General features: G+C 38.6%; 1 protein-coding gene across 8 annotated transcripts in view; it reads right to left on the bottom strand.

Annotated features, from left to right (window-relative positions):
• Nucleotides 1–17,269, bottom strand: part of HDAC5 (histone deacetylase 5) — a 178,967-nt gene that overhangs the window by 147,108 nt on the left and 14,590 nt on the right. Inside the window, exon 1 of one of the 8 annotated variants that reach the window (XM_058184079.1) lies at nucleotides 12,024–12,063. The exons of 4 other annotated variants lie outside the window; for them this stretch is intronic. The gene's annotated coding sequence lies outside the window, so the exon portion shown is untranslated. Of the gene's footprint in view, nucleotides 205–238; nucleotides 597–12,023; nucleotides 12,064–17,269 lie in introns of those variants that run through there. 3 more of the 8 variants (XM_058184078.1, XM_058184076.1, XM_058184077.1) reach the window with 3 other exon arrangements.

The following is a 17,269-nucleotide window of genomic DNA, read 5'->3' as shown; positions in this document are numbered from 1 at the left end:
GTTTGCCTTGATGACAATCCGTTGCCCAACTAAAGGGGTGTCTCTTGTTATGCTAGACTGTCAACTCAAACCATCCAACATTCTCCTAAAACAACTGCAAACATGCTGGCATCCATCCTCCTTGTAGAAGACTATCCTTGAAAAAGTTAAATTGTTTCACAGCAATGGTGTGGTGTGGTGGCAAGGAAATCTCCAAGACTAAATCAAAACTGTCAGGAGAGAAAACAAAAATACTTGCAGATGAAAATCTCCTTTCAAGAAGATAGCAGCAGAGGTGAAAATTATTTCATCCACACCAGATTGAAGGGACAGGACTTGTAAGACACAGGAACAAGCAGAGGCAAAAGATAATGGAAAAGGAGGAAAGGTCTTATATCTTAGCCATGATTTATTTTACTCTGAAAGGGACAGATTTAGCAATATCTTCTTAGAACTCAGAAGAAGTTTCTAAAAAACAGAACATCCCTAGAGTGATAGATTTATTTTGCAGAGGATCCTGAAAAATAGAGCAGCCGCTCCTTGCCATTCCTACAAGGGGCCCATTTTTGTAAGATGCAAGAGACTGCTCCAGTCACACAATTGTTTCCCAACCCAGTCACCAAATGATATGGCTTCTGCTGGGGGTGACCTGAAATAGAATGTCAGGGAGGAACTAGCTATAAATAAACTCAGCTGAGCTTTCTCCAAGCAGGGAGGGTTCAGGCAAAAGGAGCTGCCTGCCTATCAGAAGCTGGATTTCGACCCGGGATCAGCGGAAAAAGATTCCCTGAGGGAAAGGCAAGTACGGCTTGCCAACTGAGAAAAGGAAGGTGACACGAGAACAAAAGGGAAGGGAATGACCCTTTCTGTGTTCTGAATGCCAGAGTCCACCTACAGACATTGCCTAGCTAGTTAAAACACTTTTTCAAGCAGAGAGATCATTGAAACAACAGCAGTAAAATGCCAAAGGCTATAATCTTAACTCCATATTTGCAGAAAAGCAAAGCTGAATACAATCTGCTAAAAAGAAAAAGGAGGAAAAACCACAACAACCAACCATAATTACAATTATGTCCTTAAAAGCAAAAAGTCTGTGTCTTGGATAAATTATATATTCTATGTGTATTAACATGTATTCTTTATTATCGCTGTTCCTAAAGAGTTATCTAGAAGAATCAGATTAATTTTATGTTTTATATTTTATTTGACGCGAACATTTGCTAATTCTGACAAAAGACTTTATTAGCTGAAGAACAGACAAACATGGAGATGGTTAATTAAATTCAGTGAAATTGCTGAAATGGTTTTGGGTGTTCTACAAGTGTGTGGACCATCTCCAGGATCCTTAGTAATGGCCAAACTGTCTAGGGAATACTGGAAGCTGAGATTCACCTTGAAGACACCCAGATTGGAGGCAGCTGTAAGAAGACATCAGAAAGAAGTTGTTCCCCATCACAACACTAAACACAAAGACACACACACACTTTTTATATCTTTAGCATCCCTTCCAGGGATACACAGCATATGGCTCTCTATTAACAACTCCCATGATACCTTGCCATTGATCATACTAGCCGGGGACAACATGACTTGGAATTCAGCATCTTCTGGAGGTGATTCACAGTTACTTCATTTCTGCTAAATCCTGCAACACAATCCCACAAATGATGAGCTATACACTTTAAAGAACATGTGCAACTGTGCAGCACAAAACACTTTAAAGTTAATTAAGCTTCCTCTAATTTCTCATCTTCTGAATGCAATATTTCGTGAAATAATTGAAGCTTTTACTGAATATACTTAGAATAAAGGAATGGCAATGAACAAACTTGCTGTAAAAAATACTAACTTATAATAATATTTCCATACAACTAAATGCAGTATTCCTGAACTTCATAACTATGTAGATCTGCACACTTACCAGACTAAGTAAGGGAATGTATCTGGCTTATGGCCTCCAATAAACAACCAGTTTGGTCTAGTAGTTAAGGCATTAGGTTACAAAATAGGAGAATGTGAGTTCTGGTCCCACCTTAGGCATGAAAGCTAGTCGAGTGATCTGGGGTCAATCCCTCTCTCTCAGCCCAACCCCCTCACAGGATTGTTGTTGTGGGGAAAATAGGAGGAGGGAAGAAGTATCAGATATGTTTGCTGCCTTGAATTATTTATAAAAATAATAAAGGCAGGAAAAAAATAAAGTGATTTAGCACCAACAATTCTGAATTAGATTCAGGGTTAATCTAATGTTGCTGATAAAGTAATATTATTTATCTACATACTTCCCTATGATATTGAAATCATAGATTATAAAAAGAAATTAAGTTCTCCTTATGATCAGATCAGATCAGATCACATGGCAATATATCTGAGGCTTGCAGTTTAAATCAACAGGTTCAAGTTGTTGATCTTTTCCTAGGTCTCTTTTAAAAATAGCTCTTCCTCAAGCTTCACCTACTTTTTGGACCTGCTTATCCTACAGCATAGAATAGGGACTGACATTGGAGATTTGAGAGGTAGAACCATAGACTGCAAGCAGAGCCAAGCCAATTTGTTGCCCGACAAAGGCCAACATCTGCTTCTCTTCACATAGACTTTTTTGGCATTCTAAACTTGGTAGAATTCTTTCTCATTGAATTTAAACCTATAAAGCCTACATGGCATAGGGCCAGTCTATTTGCAAAACTGCCTTTCTTCCATTGTCTGCTTGCCCCACCAGATCTAGAAAAAAGGATTTCCTACGCAGCCCATTTATCAAACAATGTCCTCTTATTGTACCTCAGAGTTGGGCCTTCTAAGTGGCAGTGCTTGCTCATGAAACAACATCCTCCTGCCTGAGATTCAAATGACTTCTAACCTCATTAATCTTTTGCAAGGCACTGAGACCTGGTTGTTTTCCCAGACATTTGGATCAGAATAAGGAAAATTATCTTGATAGAAATATGCAAGAATTGCTACTTAGGCAAAGAGCCCAGAAACATTTTTAAGCCACTTGCAACATTACAATATTCAGAAGCTGCTCAGGCAGATACCACCCCTGATGCACTGAAATATAAGACTGGGAAGAAGCTACAGCACAATCAGAATTGTAAGATGCTGTTATTATAGCTAATTTCAATAAAAGTAATTCCAGGTCTTCCTATGGAATTGATTTTCTGGTCTGGTTTACTTAAGGGGCATGACAGGAGGGTAGATTAGCTCTGCTACAGGAGGTTAACATGTGTTTTTGGGAGTGGAGTTTATTTTTTTTCCTTTGGTGCCAGGGACTATATGTTGTGGTTTTGTCTTAATCTTTGTACGCTGCCCAGAGTCACTTATGGGCAGCTAAACAAAAAGACAAACAAACAAACTCTCCTGTCACCCATTATGAATACAATTAAATATACTGAGCTACCTGTATTTATTGTAGTCAGAGATTTTTTTTCTCCTTCTTTGGTTCCCTCACTGCAAAATATCAGGCTACAGTAATCTGCAGGAATCTCCCCCTGCTTATGCACAAGATTTTATATTAAGTTCCTCCATACCATCATTAGAGCAGAAGACTAGAACTGCCTAAATGTGCAGTAGAGGATTGTTGGATCATTTTCAGATGCAAAGTGGCTTTGCAAAATAGGTCACTACAATTCCATTTTCCAGATGGAGAATTAAAAAGAGGGAAGACAGCATAATTCAAGACAGAGAAAGTTCTAACTTCTCTTGGTCCCAGTATCACCAATCTGACCCAGAAAGCTAGACACATATGGCAATTCAGTGGCAAACCATAACTTTTGGTGCTTAAAGATCTAAATTTAATTCCCTATATCACAAGGATAGGCCTAGGAAGTCCTTATAAAATACTGGAGAACTATTAATGGGCTATATTAAATAAATGGGCAAAAGGATGCATATACGGTCCATAGACCATAGGTTGCCCAACCCATTATAACCAACACTGTGCTAAGTACAGGAAGTCCTCAACATATAACCATTTGTTTAGTGACTGTTCAAAAGTACAAAGGCACTCAAATGTATGACTATTTTTCACAAAATCATTGTAAAATCCCCATGGTCAAAAATTTGGATGCTTGGCAACTGGCATGTATTTATAACAGCTGCAATGTTCCAAGTTCATGTGATTACCTTTTGTTAACTACTGACAAGCAAACTCAATAAAGCCAGATTCACTTAACAACTGTGCAACAACTTAACAACTGCAGTAATTCACTTAATAATTGTGGCAAGAAAGGCTGTAAAATGGGGCAACATTCACTTAACAACTATCTTGTTTAGTAACATTTGGGGCTCAAATGTGGTCATAAATCAAAAACTACCTGTATTATTAATAGTCTGATTTGGTATAGGTAGTTCTCAATTTATGACCACAATTTATGTTGCTAAGCAAGGAGGCTGATTTTACAATCTGTTTTATCTGATTGTTAAGTGACTCATGCAGTTGTTAAGTGAATCCAGCTTCCCCCACTTATTCCCCCCATTGACTTCTTAGAAGACAGCTGGAAAGATCACAAATGGTGATAACATGAGCTTGGGATGCTGCAACCATCATAAATACATGTATGCCAAGCACTCGTATTTTGATCACGTGACTTTGGGGATAGTCGTAGTATGAATGTTAATTGTAAGTCACATTTTTTAGTGTTTCTGTTGTAACTTCGAATGGTTGCTAAATGAACAATTTTAAGTCGAGGACTATCTGTTTATAACTTCTCTCTATGTACCCAAGATTACTTTCCTTGTTCCCCCTATCCCACGTATTACAGGAATAGATCAGAGCATGCTTATCCCTGCAGCCATTTGGATATTTCTAGGCAGGTCAAGAGCAAGGCCTGTATTTACCAGTATGTTATTTCAAAGCCAGAGTTTTAAAATAGCCCTGTGTTATTTATAGACTTTAAGCCTACTCGGTCCCTCTGTCTACACTCCACCTCATGTCCTTTTAGACAACGTCAGAGAAGTTATTTATGTAGACATGAGTGGATGGGAAACCATTGGAGCCCTTTCATCCATCCACACACTTCTCCTTGCACATCTCGCCTTTGGGATCAAGTCAAAGGAGAGTGTCACAATACAAGGAAAGCAGATACTATATATCCCTCTCATCCCACTCTGAGGCCTTGGTTTTAGTTTTAGATGGACAGTCACACACCACAAAGCTTTTCACCTTTTACCAAGCCAATCCCTGCCAGCCATGGATAATGCAATAAAATAAAACTATGTGTGCAGAACTTCATTAAGCACTTTATTTTCAAAATCTAAACAAGTATTTGAGGAAGACAGACAGACAGACCACCAAACAGGCATATAGGTCTTAGTTGTTATTCATCTATCTTGGGGAACCGGAAATCAGTAACACAAACACACATAGATTTGTTAGTGCAATATTACATTTTCCTACACATCAATTGTATATATATTTTTAAAAATCTAACTGAAGCATGCAATGCTGTTCCCTAATGAATGTATTGCAACTGTCATGCAGTAAACAATTGCTTGGATGCCAATAGCACTCAAAAAAGTATTGCAAAAATAAGGAAAAACAAAAAGTCCCCAAATATAGCAAACAAAAGAATGAAACAGATATGCAGAAAAAAAGTTTAAAATACTCAATATAAAAAAGTGTGGTACAACTTAAATATGGGTTGTTTGTCTTTATCAACTGTAGCACCATTCTAAACCTTTTTCTGATGTTTTCGTCCTATTTTTTTATCCTAGGACTATTTGTTCTCCTTCCTTACTCGTGTGTAGGTCTGCATGTTTTTATCACCAGCAGAGATCACCCCTCCCTTTAACACCTTATGTAAGAAAAATAGAGAATTTCTTCCCATTGTTTATAAAAGAAGAAAAACAGAGTGATGTAAGAGAATAGCTGTCCCAGCACAAGCAACATTTTCCCTATGATGAATACATATTATTGTGATCATTTTTTAATCCTTTTTTTCTTTCGGTGCCAAGCCAGAAGTCCCTAGGAAGCCAGCAAGTAAGACCGAATGCAATCACCTAACAAATAACTTTCTCAGGGTAGAATTTTCATTTTCCACTTCACTGTTTTGTATAATTCTTCACTTCTGCTTCTCAGTGCATAGGATGAACCTTGTTCTTTAGAAGGTACAGTATTTGGTGATGTTCTCTGTTAGACTCAGGAATAAAGGGGTCATTTCTCTTCCACATAACCTATACTGTAAATTTACAAAATTTACAAAGAAAAATGAAAGAATAGATGGAAAAATAAATGTAAAATCACTGCATATTCAAAGATTTGTGGCTGAAATTTTATTCTCCCTATGCAAACTATAAAGTGCTATGGTTTTTACATTCTTCAAAAAATTCAGAAATTTAGCTGACATCGTTTTTCCAAACAGCTGCGTATTTGGTGATGTTATTTCTTATTTTGTCTAGATGGACCAGTGGTTGCTTTGTAACATTATCTGCCACTGGTTTATATTTATAAAGCTAAGCTGGGCTGTCTAGAGTTGCTGTTATAAATACCTAATTAAACTCTTAGCTACCTTGTCATGCATTCTGGTATGGCATCATTCCACAGAATTGTGTGGTCTAATCTGAGAATCCAACAAGAGGATCATTAATTGTACTGATAACAAAAACCCAGTTACCTCACATTATAAGATTTAAGAAACCAAATTATACCAAATATCTGATTAGTCTGGTATTCTAAAATTAGCCAACCAGAAAGACCAGGGAAATTCACAACAAGGTAAAAATGCTTCATAAGAACTAAGCAAATAGTTTAGTAATAGTTTTGTAGTAACTAAACGAATATTATCCCTGGAAAATGAAGCTCCATTTAGCAACTGTAATTAATAGTACTCACTGAAGTCAGTATTGTAAGTTAGTTGGCCATTATAATATTTGGGGGGGGGGGGGAGAGATATAATTCCATTAATAACATGAAGCAATAATTCTAAAAGGACATAATAGAAAGATTTACGATGAATAACTTTCTTTATAATATATACACAAAGAACGTATTAGGTCATGCTTTGTTGCTTAACCCACTACTTTCCCCTGAAATAGGGGAAGTCAGCAAAAAGAACGAACAGCAACTATGAGCAATCATGCCCTAACCCATCACTTAGCAAAGCGCAATTAAAACCTGAAATCTGATCTGATAAATAAATTCATGTCCCAAATTATTTGAGTTATAATAATCCCCATAACTAGCAATTTCAATGTGTTTGTTGCATATCAGGTTCAAGTTCAAAAATAGCACATTCTTTCATAAATCCATTTGCAATTCTGTTTTTTTTTTCAGAACACCTACGCTTCCATTCATTGTACAATATCCCACCCACCTATCCATCTTTTAGCATGATGATAAATGGAAAAGAGCTCAATCACTACCTATGTAAGACTAACAGGATTCAGAGGCGAGATCCTACTACAGAAATCAAGCAGCTAGGAGCCTTACAATAAAAACCAGACACTTTGGATTGTGCTGCACTTTCCTGAAAAAATATTGTTTTCACTTCTTGATGTTTGTTAATAAACTAGTGAAGCGTATTAAGTTTAAAAAAATCAAGGCAGTTGTCCTGATAGAGGTAAACATGTGGCCACGTGATCCCAAAGGAAAGAGACAAAACATTTCATGGCCTACAAGAAATCTGGAGTTCATACAAATCCCAGAATGCTGGTTCACATTACTTTTAGCTCTATCCTGGGAAAAAAGAATCAATTCAACATATGTATAGATAACTTTGCATGGCAACTGGATATTCTTTTTTTATATCTATTTATTGCCAAGCATGGCTATTCTTCCCTTTGCAGTGTAGTAAACATAATGGATTATTCCCATGACATACTTAACTTTGCTTAACTCAGCAACACTTCATTTAACTAATGGATGTTAAGTGCACTAGCATGGATGTTACTTCTATGGTCCAGAGTTTTATCCCATGACTACTATATTAATGAGCAACACCCTGTAACATATAACCAAACTCTAACAGAGCCAAGGTTTTGCCAGGGTTGTTGGGCAAAATGTCTATTGGGAATCTATTTTTTCCAATGCTGCTGGGCAGAGCTGAAAATAAGCTGCTAGAGTCACAAAATTTCATCAGGGTTTGCTCTGATTTTTCAATCTGAATCACTAAAAGGTAATCAAGCTTATGGAAACAAAAAGGAGCAGCTGCAGGTTGAGATGGTGATGATGTTAGGCTTCTTTGCTAGGGCTAATTGTGGGCATTGATACTGCATCCATGAAATCATTCAGTTTCTCACCATAAACTCATGAGTAAGCTCCTGTATTCAGCAATTCTGGGCCAAAGAGAAGGAGAACCGAGTATTCCTTAGTATATCACTCTAGGAAGAAAGCAATCCGGACAGTAAGATTTTTATCCAATCTTGAATAAATGGTGGCCAAATCATAAGGAAATAGTTACAATCTTATTGTAAGTGCATGGATTACCAAAGAGATAAATGTAGAGAAGAACTCTGCAACCTGAAAAATTATACAGCATAATTTACACATGTAGCAAAATAAGATGCTAGAATGGACCTGACTACCACACTATATGGCAATAGGGATTATATTTAATAATATTTAACTGCATTAGAAACTACCCATAAAGCCAACACACATTCTAAAGATTCAGAAAGGAATTTCCCTCTCTCTGGTATGCTAAGTTTCTATTTACAAAAAGTGAACAAAGGACCATTCAGAAATATTATTTCTTCACCAGGAGTCTAAAGTGATACTGCCTGTTCTACTAAGTTAGGAATTTTCACTCATCTTTTCCCACTAAGATAATTAAATGTACAGATTAAATCTGAATATTTCTGAGAAAAAAGATAAGAATGAGTTGGTTGATTAGCGTCCCTCCAAAGACATACATTTTTCAACTTTTCTCTAAACTTCCAATTATACTTTTTCTACTTAGTATGTCAGTTACAATCTAAGTGCTCTCTAAACACATGGACAAACTTCCAGAATTCTGAATCATAATTTGCCTGGGAAATTCTAGAACAATAAACCTAGGGTACCTGGGCTGGGGAAGTTAATTATACTTTTGCTAATATTCTCTGTACATTTCAAAATTGTAAATTAATCTGTTAGAGATGGCAGCAATAGGGAAATCTTATGCATTTTCATAGGGGCTTCTATTCAATTGCAATATTTTTTGGCTGTACCTCTCCAAAAAGGACAACTCCCCATGGAATTCAGCCAACTGATGGCATATTTGCATGTTCTAGAACGACTGGCAAGAAATTTGGTACAGTTGAGGATACAGGTCTTCTTCACGGGAAGGGAATGGAACTTAGTGTAAAGCAGCTGTTTTACACAGAGGTTTGGCATTCAGAAACTATACTTATACTTCTACAAAGGACTCTGAAAGAGTCCTACATGAAACACTTAGGTAGAAATTGACATCTACCAGCCATCCATTGATTTCTGGAAAATACAGATCCTTAGAATAGCTTTCTCTCTCTAGTAAGCTGTTCCTTCCTTCCTTCCTTCCAAAGAAACAAACAACTTTGTTATTATGAAGAAAATAGGAAAGGGACATAAAATAAATAAGTGGGGGGAGAAAGCTGTGCTAGAGCTCATTCCTTGCTTCATTCACTGTCATTATTGGCATGCAACTTACAATACTCACAACCCCTGTAGGAAAACTGACCTTTAGAAAAAGACTGCCAACCTTTGTCCTAGACAACTATGCCAATCAGTATATTGTCCATCTGGTATAAGGTTGTATAAGGGAGTTTCTATTTTCATTTCGACTGGCTGATGAGTAAGAGGGATGATTAGCTACCATTCAATTATTGTATTCTGGGGAGAAGGACTTAGCCATCTCCCAAGTTTAGCAAAGGGGTGAGATGTTAAGTGCATAGTTTCAACTGGCTGTGCCTTCTTATATCTGTTTATCTGTGCAAGCAGTATTGTTATAAGTTTGATTGCTACTTTTCTCTTTTTTCAAGCTGTAAAAAAATACAGCTGCAAACTGTACATTTACAGGTAGTCCTCAACTTATGACAGATCAGTAAGCGACCCCCTCCCCCAAAAGCTACAGGGGTGAAATGCTCCCGGTTTGGACTGGATCACCCGATCCAGTAGTGATGGCGGTGTGTGGTTCAGAGAACCAGTAGCAAAAATCCCAGGCCCCCCTCCTTGCCCAACTGAGCCGTGCGATCAGAGGTTTTTGGTTTTTTTACTTTTAAAAGCATTTTTTCTTCCACCGAAAATAAAAGTTAAAAAAAAGTCTCTGATGATCACACGGCTCAGCTGGGATCGTTAGAACCCTTTCAAAGCATTTTTCCTACAACCTCTTCAGCCAAAGAGGCTGTAAAAAATGCTCTTAAAAGGCTCTGACGATCCCAGCTGAGTTGCCTGATTGCCAGAACCTTTTAAAAGCATTTTTACAGCCGAAGAGGTTGTAGAAAAAATGCTTTTAAAAGAAAAAAAAGGCCACGCCCATCCAGTCACATTACCCCACCCCCACAAGCCACGCCCACAGAACCGGTAGTAACAAAATTTACATTTCACCCCTGAAAGTCCATAACCAGTCCAAAGTTAATGGCCACTGCAACAACCCTGATGTCATTCATGCTTACAACCTACTACAAGGACTCTGCAGACCCTATCTATCTCCCACCTCCACCCCCCTCACTGAGTCCCCACAGGTCTCAGGCCTGCTTCCCCTCCTACAGGCCACTACATCCTCCTCTTCACTTACTTTTCATAGACTCCCAAAGCTCAGGAGTCAGGCTTGAGAAGGAAGACAGGCCACTCTGTTGCTGGGCCACATGGTCCAATCCCAGAAGCAGACACCATTTTTCGAGCAGCTGCAATGAAATGCGGCAGCTAGGAAAATGGTGGTGATTCAAGAATGCACCACAGTGAAGCCCAACAATGGAGCAATGCTTTGCTCCACTTTTCAATCCGGCTGCTTAGAAAATGATGGATTCTGGAATTGCACCATATGGCCTAGCAAAAGAACAGCCTGTTCCCCTTCCTTCCCCGGAAGTAAGTGTGCAATTGTGATAGAGGGTGGAGAGGAGGCCCAAGCCCTGTGAGGACCGGGAGAGGGGAGGGGGGTGAAAGGCCTGCAGGGACTTGATGGGTAGGGAATAGGCCCAAGAACTGGGGGCCCTAAGAAGCAGGAAGCAGAACATGAGGTGTTTCAGAAGATGAGGAGGCCTTGGGAGGTCCAGGGCAGGTAGGCCTGGGGCTATGCTAGGACTCCCAGAGCCTCCCCCATCCCTGAGTTCCACCTAATGACCCGCACAGTCGTTTAACTACCATATTAGGAAGAGCAGAGGGTGAAGGTCATAAAGCAAGGCCATCTTGGGCAAGTTCCATTATGGCTATAAGTGGAGAACTACCTGTATTTTCCACAAATTATTTTTATAGATGGACAATAGTAACTGCAGCTATACAGTTAATGATCAATACAGCATTAATAGAAGTCACCAAGTAAAGTGTAATTATACTGTTCATAATATAATGAAGGAAAAAATGAAATGAATTTTTGAGCTTAGTAATAAAGACACTGCTATATCATTGTTTACAATGGGGGGATGGGGAGAGGAGAAAAGGGAAAGGGAAAAGATCCCTAAAAAAATAACATGAATAAGTATCGGATTCTTACTTCTCCTTCAAACAATTTGCAGTATCTATTGCCGAAAACCTTTAGAAAAAATGTTTTGATTGTTATTTTTTCTTAGGCTGAGAAACTCTGAGAACTCTTGAGACCAATGGTAGGTTGCCTTTCTTTTAGTCTGATAAGATTCCATGATGTGGATGCGTAAAGCTTTTTTTTGGTTACAGTATTCATAACTCTAGCATAGCCTCATACTAAGTTTAGAGGCATGTAAATAATCTTAAAGGGAAATTTTAAGCTTGAATAATTCGCCCAAACAGGTATACCACAAATAAGAAGGGACAAAAGATTAAGATTAAAAGGGGGCAGTGCTAGAGAACTATATTACACTTACCACCTTTCTGTGCAGAAAACACATCAGCAACCTTAAGATGTGTGTCAGTTGAAAGAATTCCCCAGCCAGGCTGAGAAACACTGCATTAGACCTATTATTACCTATGAATAATGATAAAGTCCTGCTTATAGGCTTCAAAGCAGCATCTCTTTGGACAATACATCCAACAGAATGGTATAAGAGATGGGTGTTCTGGTCTCCTCCAGCAGCGCTCACTTTCTTATGTAACACAAGATCTGCAGTACACAGTAAAAGACATGATTTGAGCATAGAAGAGCCTGCTTATTGCTCTCCCTTTCACTAGATTTTTTTTTTTTTGCCTCACACTGTACTCGCATGTATAGAAAGCAGTAAGAAAATAGGTGAATAATGAAAAAATCTGGGGAAACGAAGGGCAAAAAAACTATGGAGAAATCTCCCCAAACACCACCTAGTAACTTGCCCTTGCCATCCAGATTTGAGCAGCACCACCTAGTGGTGTTTGCAGCTGCCTACAAAGTTGCACTTCCCATTAAGTAACCAGCCTCATAAAATATTAATATTTTTTCCCATTTCTTCCCTTACAAGTTAGTAAGGAAGGCTGTGCATAATCAATGCAAGAAGTGCTTTGTAGGCAGGGGAGCACATATGAAGTGCCTCTTTTTTTATCATTAAAGCAACCACTTTATGAACTGGTTGTACATATACACACACACTCATACATAGAAACAACGAGGAAAGCTTATAAAGTAGCCTTGCTAGCAATGTGGTTACCTTAACAATACAAAAAACATGCCTTGTTTATACCCCCTAATGCTGTGAAGTGCTTTTTTTGAAAATTATACACAGTTCTGTTAAGGAAGCTTAATATTACTTTGTTCTTGGACTTTGGGGAAGAATTTCTATTGACTTATTTTTTGTCATTCCCCAGGAGTCCAACTTAATTGTAGCCCACCTCCTTCAGGACCACTGATTCCTCACATAATCATATGAAACAAATTCAGATTGCCAAAATAAAATGCAAATGTTTCTATTTTTGCCTGATAAGGAATTTCGATATTCAAATATGAAGTAGAGTATTTTTATCTAGAACAAACAAAATGACAAAATAGTCCTTAAAAAAACACTGTGAATGACAATGGAGTTTGATGGGAATTCTCTTTCTCATGAACATCATTTTTAAATATTGCAGAGTATCTTTGTAGCCAACATGGGGGAACAGAATAAGGATGGGTTTTTTTTTCAGGCTTCTGCTTGAATGCTCCAATAAATTTGGAGTTGAGAAAAGTGTTTCTCACTGTACTGTACAGAGATGCTACTGAAGGAAGGAAAGGAAAAATGCTATAATTTAGCCTGAAGATTGATTAAAAAATTACACAACAGACATAGTTACCAGAGTCCCACTGCTTCCATCCTCAAATATTTTACCATGTCCAGATGTTTTGGTAATGGAGGTGGAGGGATTTCATCTTTTGACCAGCAATTCTGAAATAAATTGTTTTTCTGCTTCAGAGAACCATTTCTTTTTCTCCCAAATGATCAGTTATGCCACAAGGAAAAAGTGGCTCCTAAAGGTGCTAAACTATGCTGAGATTTGCTAAGAAGCACAAACTGCCCATATATGTCTTAACTGGTATGTTCTACCCCTCTAAGTGAATTTCAACTCTGGATCAAATTGAGTGGGGAGAATTTAGTGCTGTCTTGTTAATTTATTTACACAGGAAAATGTCAACATTTTAAGTGTACTGAAGACTTAAGCTCTGGCTTACAAAGTCTACTGCTGAATTTTAGTATAAAAGGCAATGTTCCAAAGATTAGGTCTCTAATTGTTGGACTACAGTTTTCCCTCCCTTACTCCAATCCACAATATGTGGCATGCTGAGTACAGAATAAATTTCTTATGTTGCTTTTGGCAAGATATGTAGGAATTTTGCTTTGCAAAATGAAACCAAATAAAAATGTAAAACATTTAACAAGCAATTTTATTATTCCATGATGGGAGAAACGTACTGATTTAATTCATGCTAATGGTACTTTTCCATCCACCTACATAAGCACTGAAAACAATTCATAGCAAAAGGTCTTTGACCATGAAAAAGTTGAAATGTAGTTATCAAATGATACTTCACAATGCTGTATATCTTATACCTCTCCCACCTATATTCATTAATGCAATACTCATTAATAAAAGGAACAAGTTGGACTGCTGAAAAAAGTGATAAAAATTAAATTCCATATATATGCACACTGGAAGGTTCTTTGCAAGCTCTTCTCCCTAGGCACAATTCTGTGGCCTTGAGCTATGCTTTCCAGCGGAGTAACTTAAGGTATTCCAGGTATCTTGCACTGCAACTCCCAGAAGCTTTAGTGAATGATGCTACAAGTTGTAGTTCAGTAATTCTAAAATATTCTTGCCTAAGGAGTACCTATAGCAATACTCTTACAAAATTACATTATTTTGTTCACTTTACCATCAACTTCGACAATTGTAAACACAGTCTTTTCAATTCCTTTTTCCATGACCCTTTTATCTGAAAACCCCATGGGGTAGACTTCAGACTTCTTGTACGCAAAGTCTGTGTACTGTCACCAAACAGCTCCCAACCTAGTGATGAGAAACATGTACTGTCGGCATACTCTGGAGCTTTCTGATACACTTTAGTATTTAAGAAAAAATGTGTGATTTAGGTAGAATTACTCAACACAGCATAAGGCTCATCCCCCTCTTTCCTTAAGCCTTTTTCTAATGCAGACAAATAATAACAACAATAGATTCCATTTTGCATTATTGCAAGTGTCAATGTAAGCTTATGCAAAACATTCCAAACAGGAGTTTGCAGAAAAAAGCCTCAGGAAAATAGGAAGCTTTTTTCTCCCACCAAGTGTAATACAAAACTGTAGTAGGGAGAAGGACTAAAAGGTGGGGGGGGGGGAGACCAAACAGGCAGACATAAAGTCCTCACTTCACCTGAACATATCTAGACATGCCAGTTAAATCCACAGGGCTCAGCGGCAACAAAAGAGGCTGTATTCCAGTTGATCTAGCTTTCGTAAAGAGGGAAAAGGGCTTGCTTGTGACTGGACTAGACAGAAATGTGGTGTTGCTATGGAAACCATTCAACTGCCATCTTGCACTTCTTGGTATTTGTTGATAGGTTTTTAATGTGGGTATCAAGAACTGATTCAAAGAGAAAACCAGCATATACCATCTTTCCTACATACAAAATTAACAGGGAAAAATAATTATCTGAATGAGTTCATCTTAGGTTGAAGCCTGAAAATTTAAACTAACCAGAAAGGTTGCCTTCAGAACAACCAGAACCAAAAGAAAGCTTCTGAACATGTGCAAAGTGCTTTTGTTCTATAAATTCATATTTACAATGTAAAGAAAGGGTCAAGCATCTAGCCCTTGCCAGTTTTAGCTATACAATAATCTTGTGAAATTAACTGAGGGGGGGCGGGAAGGGACTGGCACACGATCAATCAGCGAGCTTGTGGTTGGACAGGAATGTGAAGCGCTGTGACTTGGATCTCATCTTCTAATCAGGCATTTTCACAACCATATGCTGTTGGTGAAACCACAATCAATTTCCTCACATTTTGGAGTAGGCATGGCTTCCAAGAAATCTTTTGAAGCATAACTCATCAAGATGTTCAGCTTTAAAGAAGTCCCCACAAAGATCTGTTAGTCCTTAACATAAAAAGCTACGCAGAGCTTTCGTCAACAAACTAAATTAAATCATCCACCAATTTATGAAAACATAAATGCATTGTTTAAATTAAGATTTTATTTGAAAATGGACTTCCAGAGAAGCAATGGTGGGCTGAAAATAGATTCTCTTTCAGCACAGCCAATGTCAGCCTTCCCAGATAGATTAGATAGGAAACAAAACCAAATGAGCCAATTCTGCTTTATGACAAAACTTCATTAACTGAATCTGCAAGTCTGATACAGGTAATCCTTGACTTATGACCATAACTGAGTCCAAAAGTTCTGTTGCTAAGTAAGACAGTTGTTAAGTGAATTCTTGCCACAGTTGTTAAGTGAATTATTGCAATTCTTAAGTGAGTAAAATCTGTTGTTAAGTGGTTCTAGCTTCACTTGATTGATTTTGCTTATCAGAAAGTGATCACATGGACATCACAATACCAGGACATCACAACTGTCATAAATATAAACCGGTTGCCAAACATCCAAATTTTGGATCGCGTGACCATGGAATGCTGCAATGGTCATGTGAAAAACAGTCATAAGTCATTTTTGTCAATGCTATTGTAACTTCAAATGGTCACTAAATGAATGGTTGTAAGTCGAGGACTATTTGTAGCACATTTAACAACTACTGAAGTTATGACAGACCTTCCCTCCCCCCAAAGCTATTTATGGTCTGGTTTCAAAATTATAGCTGCTGCAGCTTCCACGGTGTTATATGCACAAAATTTAGGTGCATTCACCTGTATGATTGATTGTAGGGATGCCGCTGCATTCCCACATCCACTATTCCCACTGGCTCCCTCCAAGCTTTGGAAATGAGGGGGAGGGGACACAACTGCTGGGTCCCCACAAAGCTATCTTTGTAGCTCTCCAGAGCTCACGTTTAGGAAGAAGAGACCACTCTACCCTTTGGCTTCTCTAGGCTCCATGGCAATATCCTAGTAGCAGGTTCCATTTTTGAAGAAGCTGCAATGAACTGTGGCTACTTTAAAAATGGGATCCACTTCTGGGATCATTCCTACATGGCCTGCAGGGATGCCAAGGGGTCAAGTAGTCTGTTCTTCTTCCCCAGTGTGAATTCTGGAGATCTACAAAAGGTAACTGAGCAATTGATGAAATAGATTTTTTATTTTATTTTCAGAGGGAAGTGATAAGCTATGGCAGTGGTGGCAAACCTTTTACTCACCGAGTGCTGAACAGATACGCGCTTCGCGAGGCTCCTCCCCTGTGAACTGCACGTGCAACCACACCATCTGCACATGGACACGACTTTTGTGTGCACCCCTCATGCACTGCACACGCAACCACTCCATCTGTGCATGTGTGCGGCTTTTGCATGGCTCTCCCATGCACTGCACACAATTGCACTATCTGCACGTGTGCAGGTTTTGCACAGCTCTATGCACTGCACACTCAATCACACAATCTGCACATGGGCATGGTTTTCACCTGTGCAATGCAAATGCCATCTACGCATGTGCACACAAATACTCTTGCGTGCATGCACAAACACACACGTATGTACAGGAGAGCTCCGAAGACCAGCTGGCTCCCCTGAATTGTAATAATGCACACCAGTTGGGGCGCATGCACCTGTGCAGCTGCAGGTGAGTTGGGCAGTAACTCGCGTGCCCAGAAAGATGGCTGTGTGCC

Source organism: Ahaetulla prasina, chromosome 4 (assembly GCF_028640845.1).
Source record: "Ahaetulla prasina isolate Xishuangbanna chromosome 4, ASM2864084v1, whole genome shotgun sequence".
Taxonomy (NCBI): Eukaryota; Metazoa; Chordata; class Lepidosauria; order Squamata; family Colubridae; genus Ahaetulla; species Ahaetulla prasina.
This window is presented reverse-complemented; position numbering and strand designations above follow the sequence as displayed.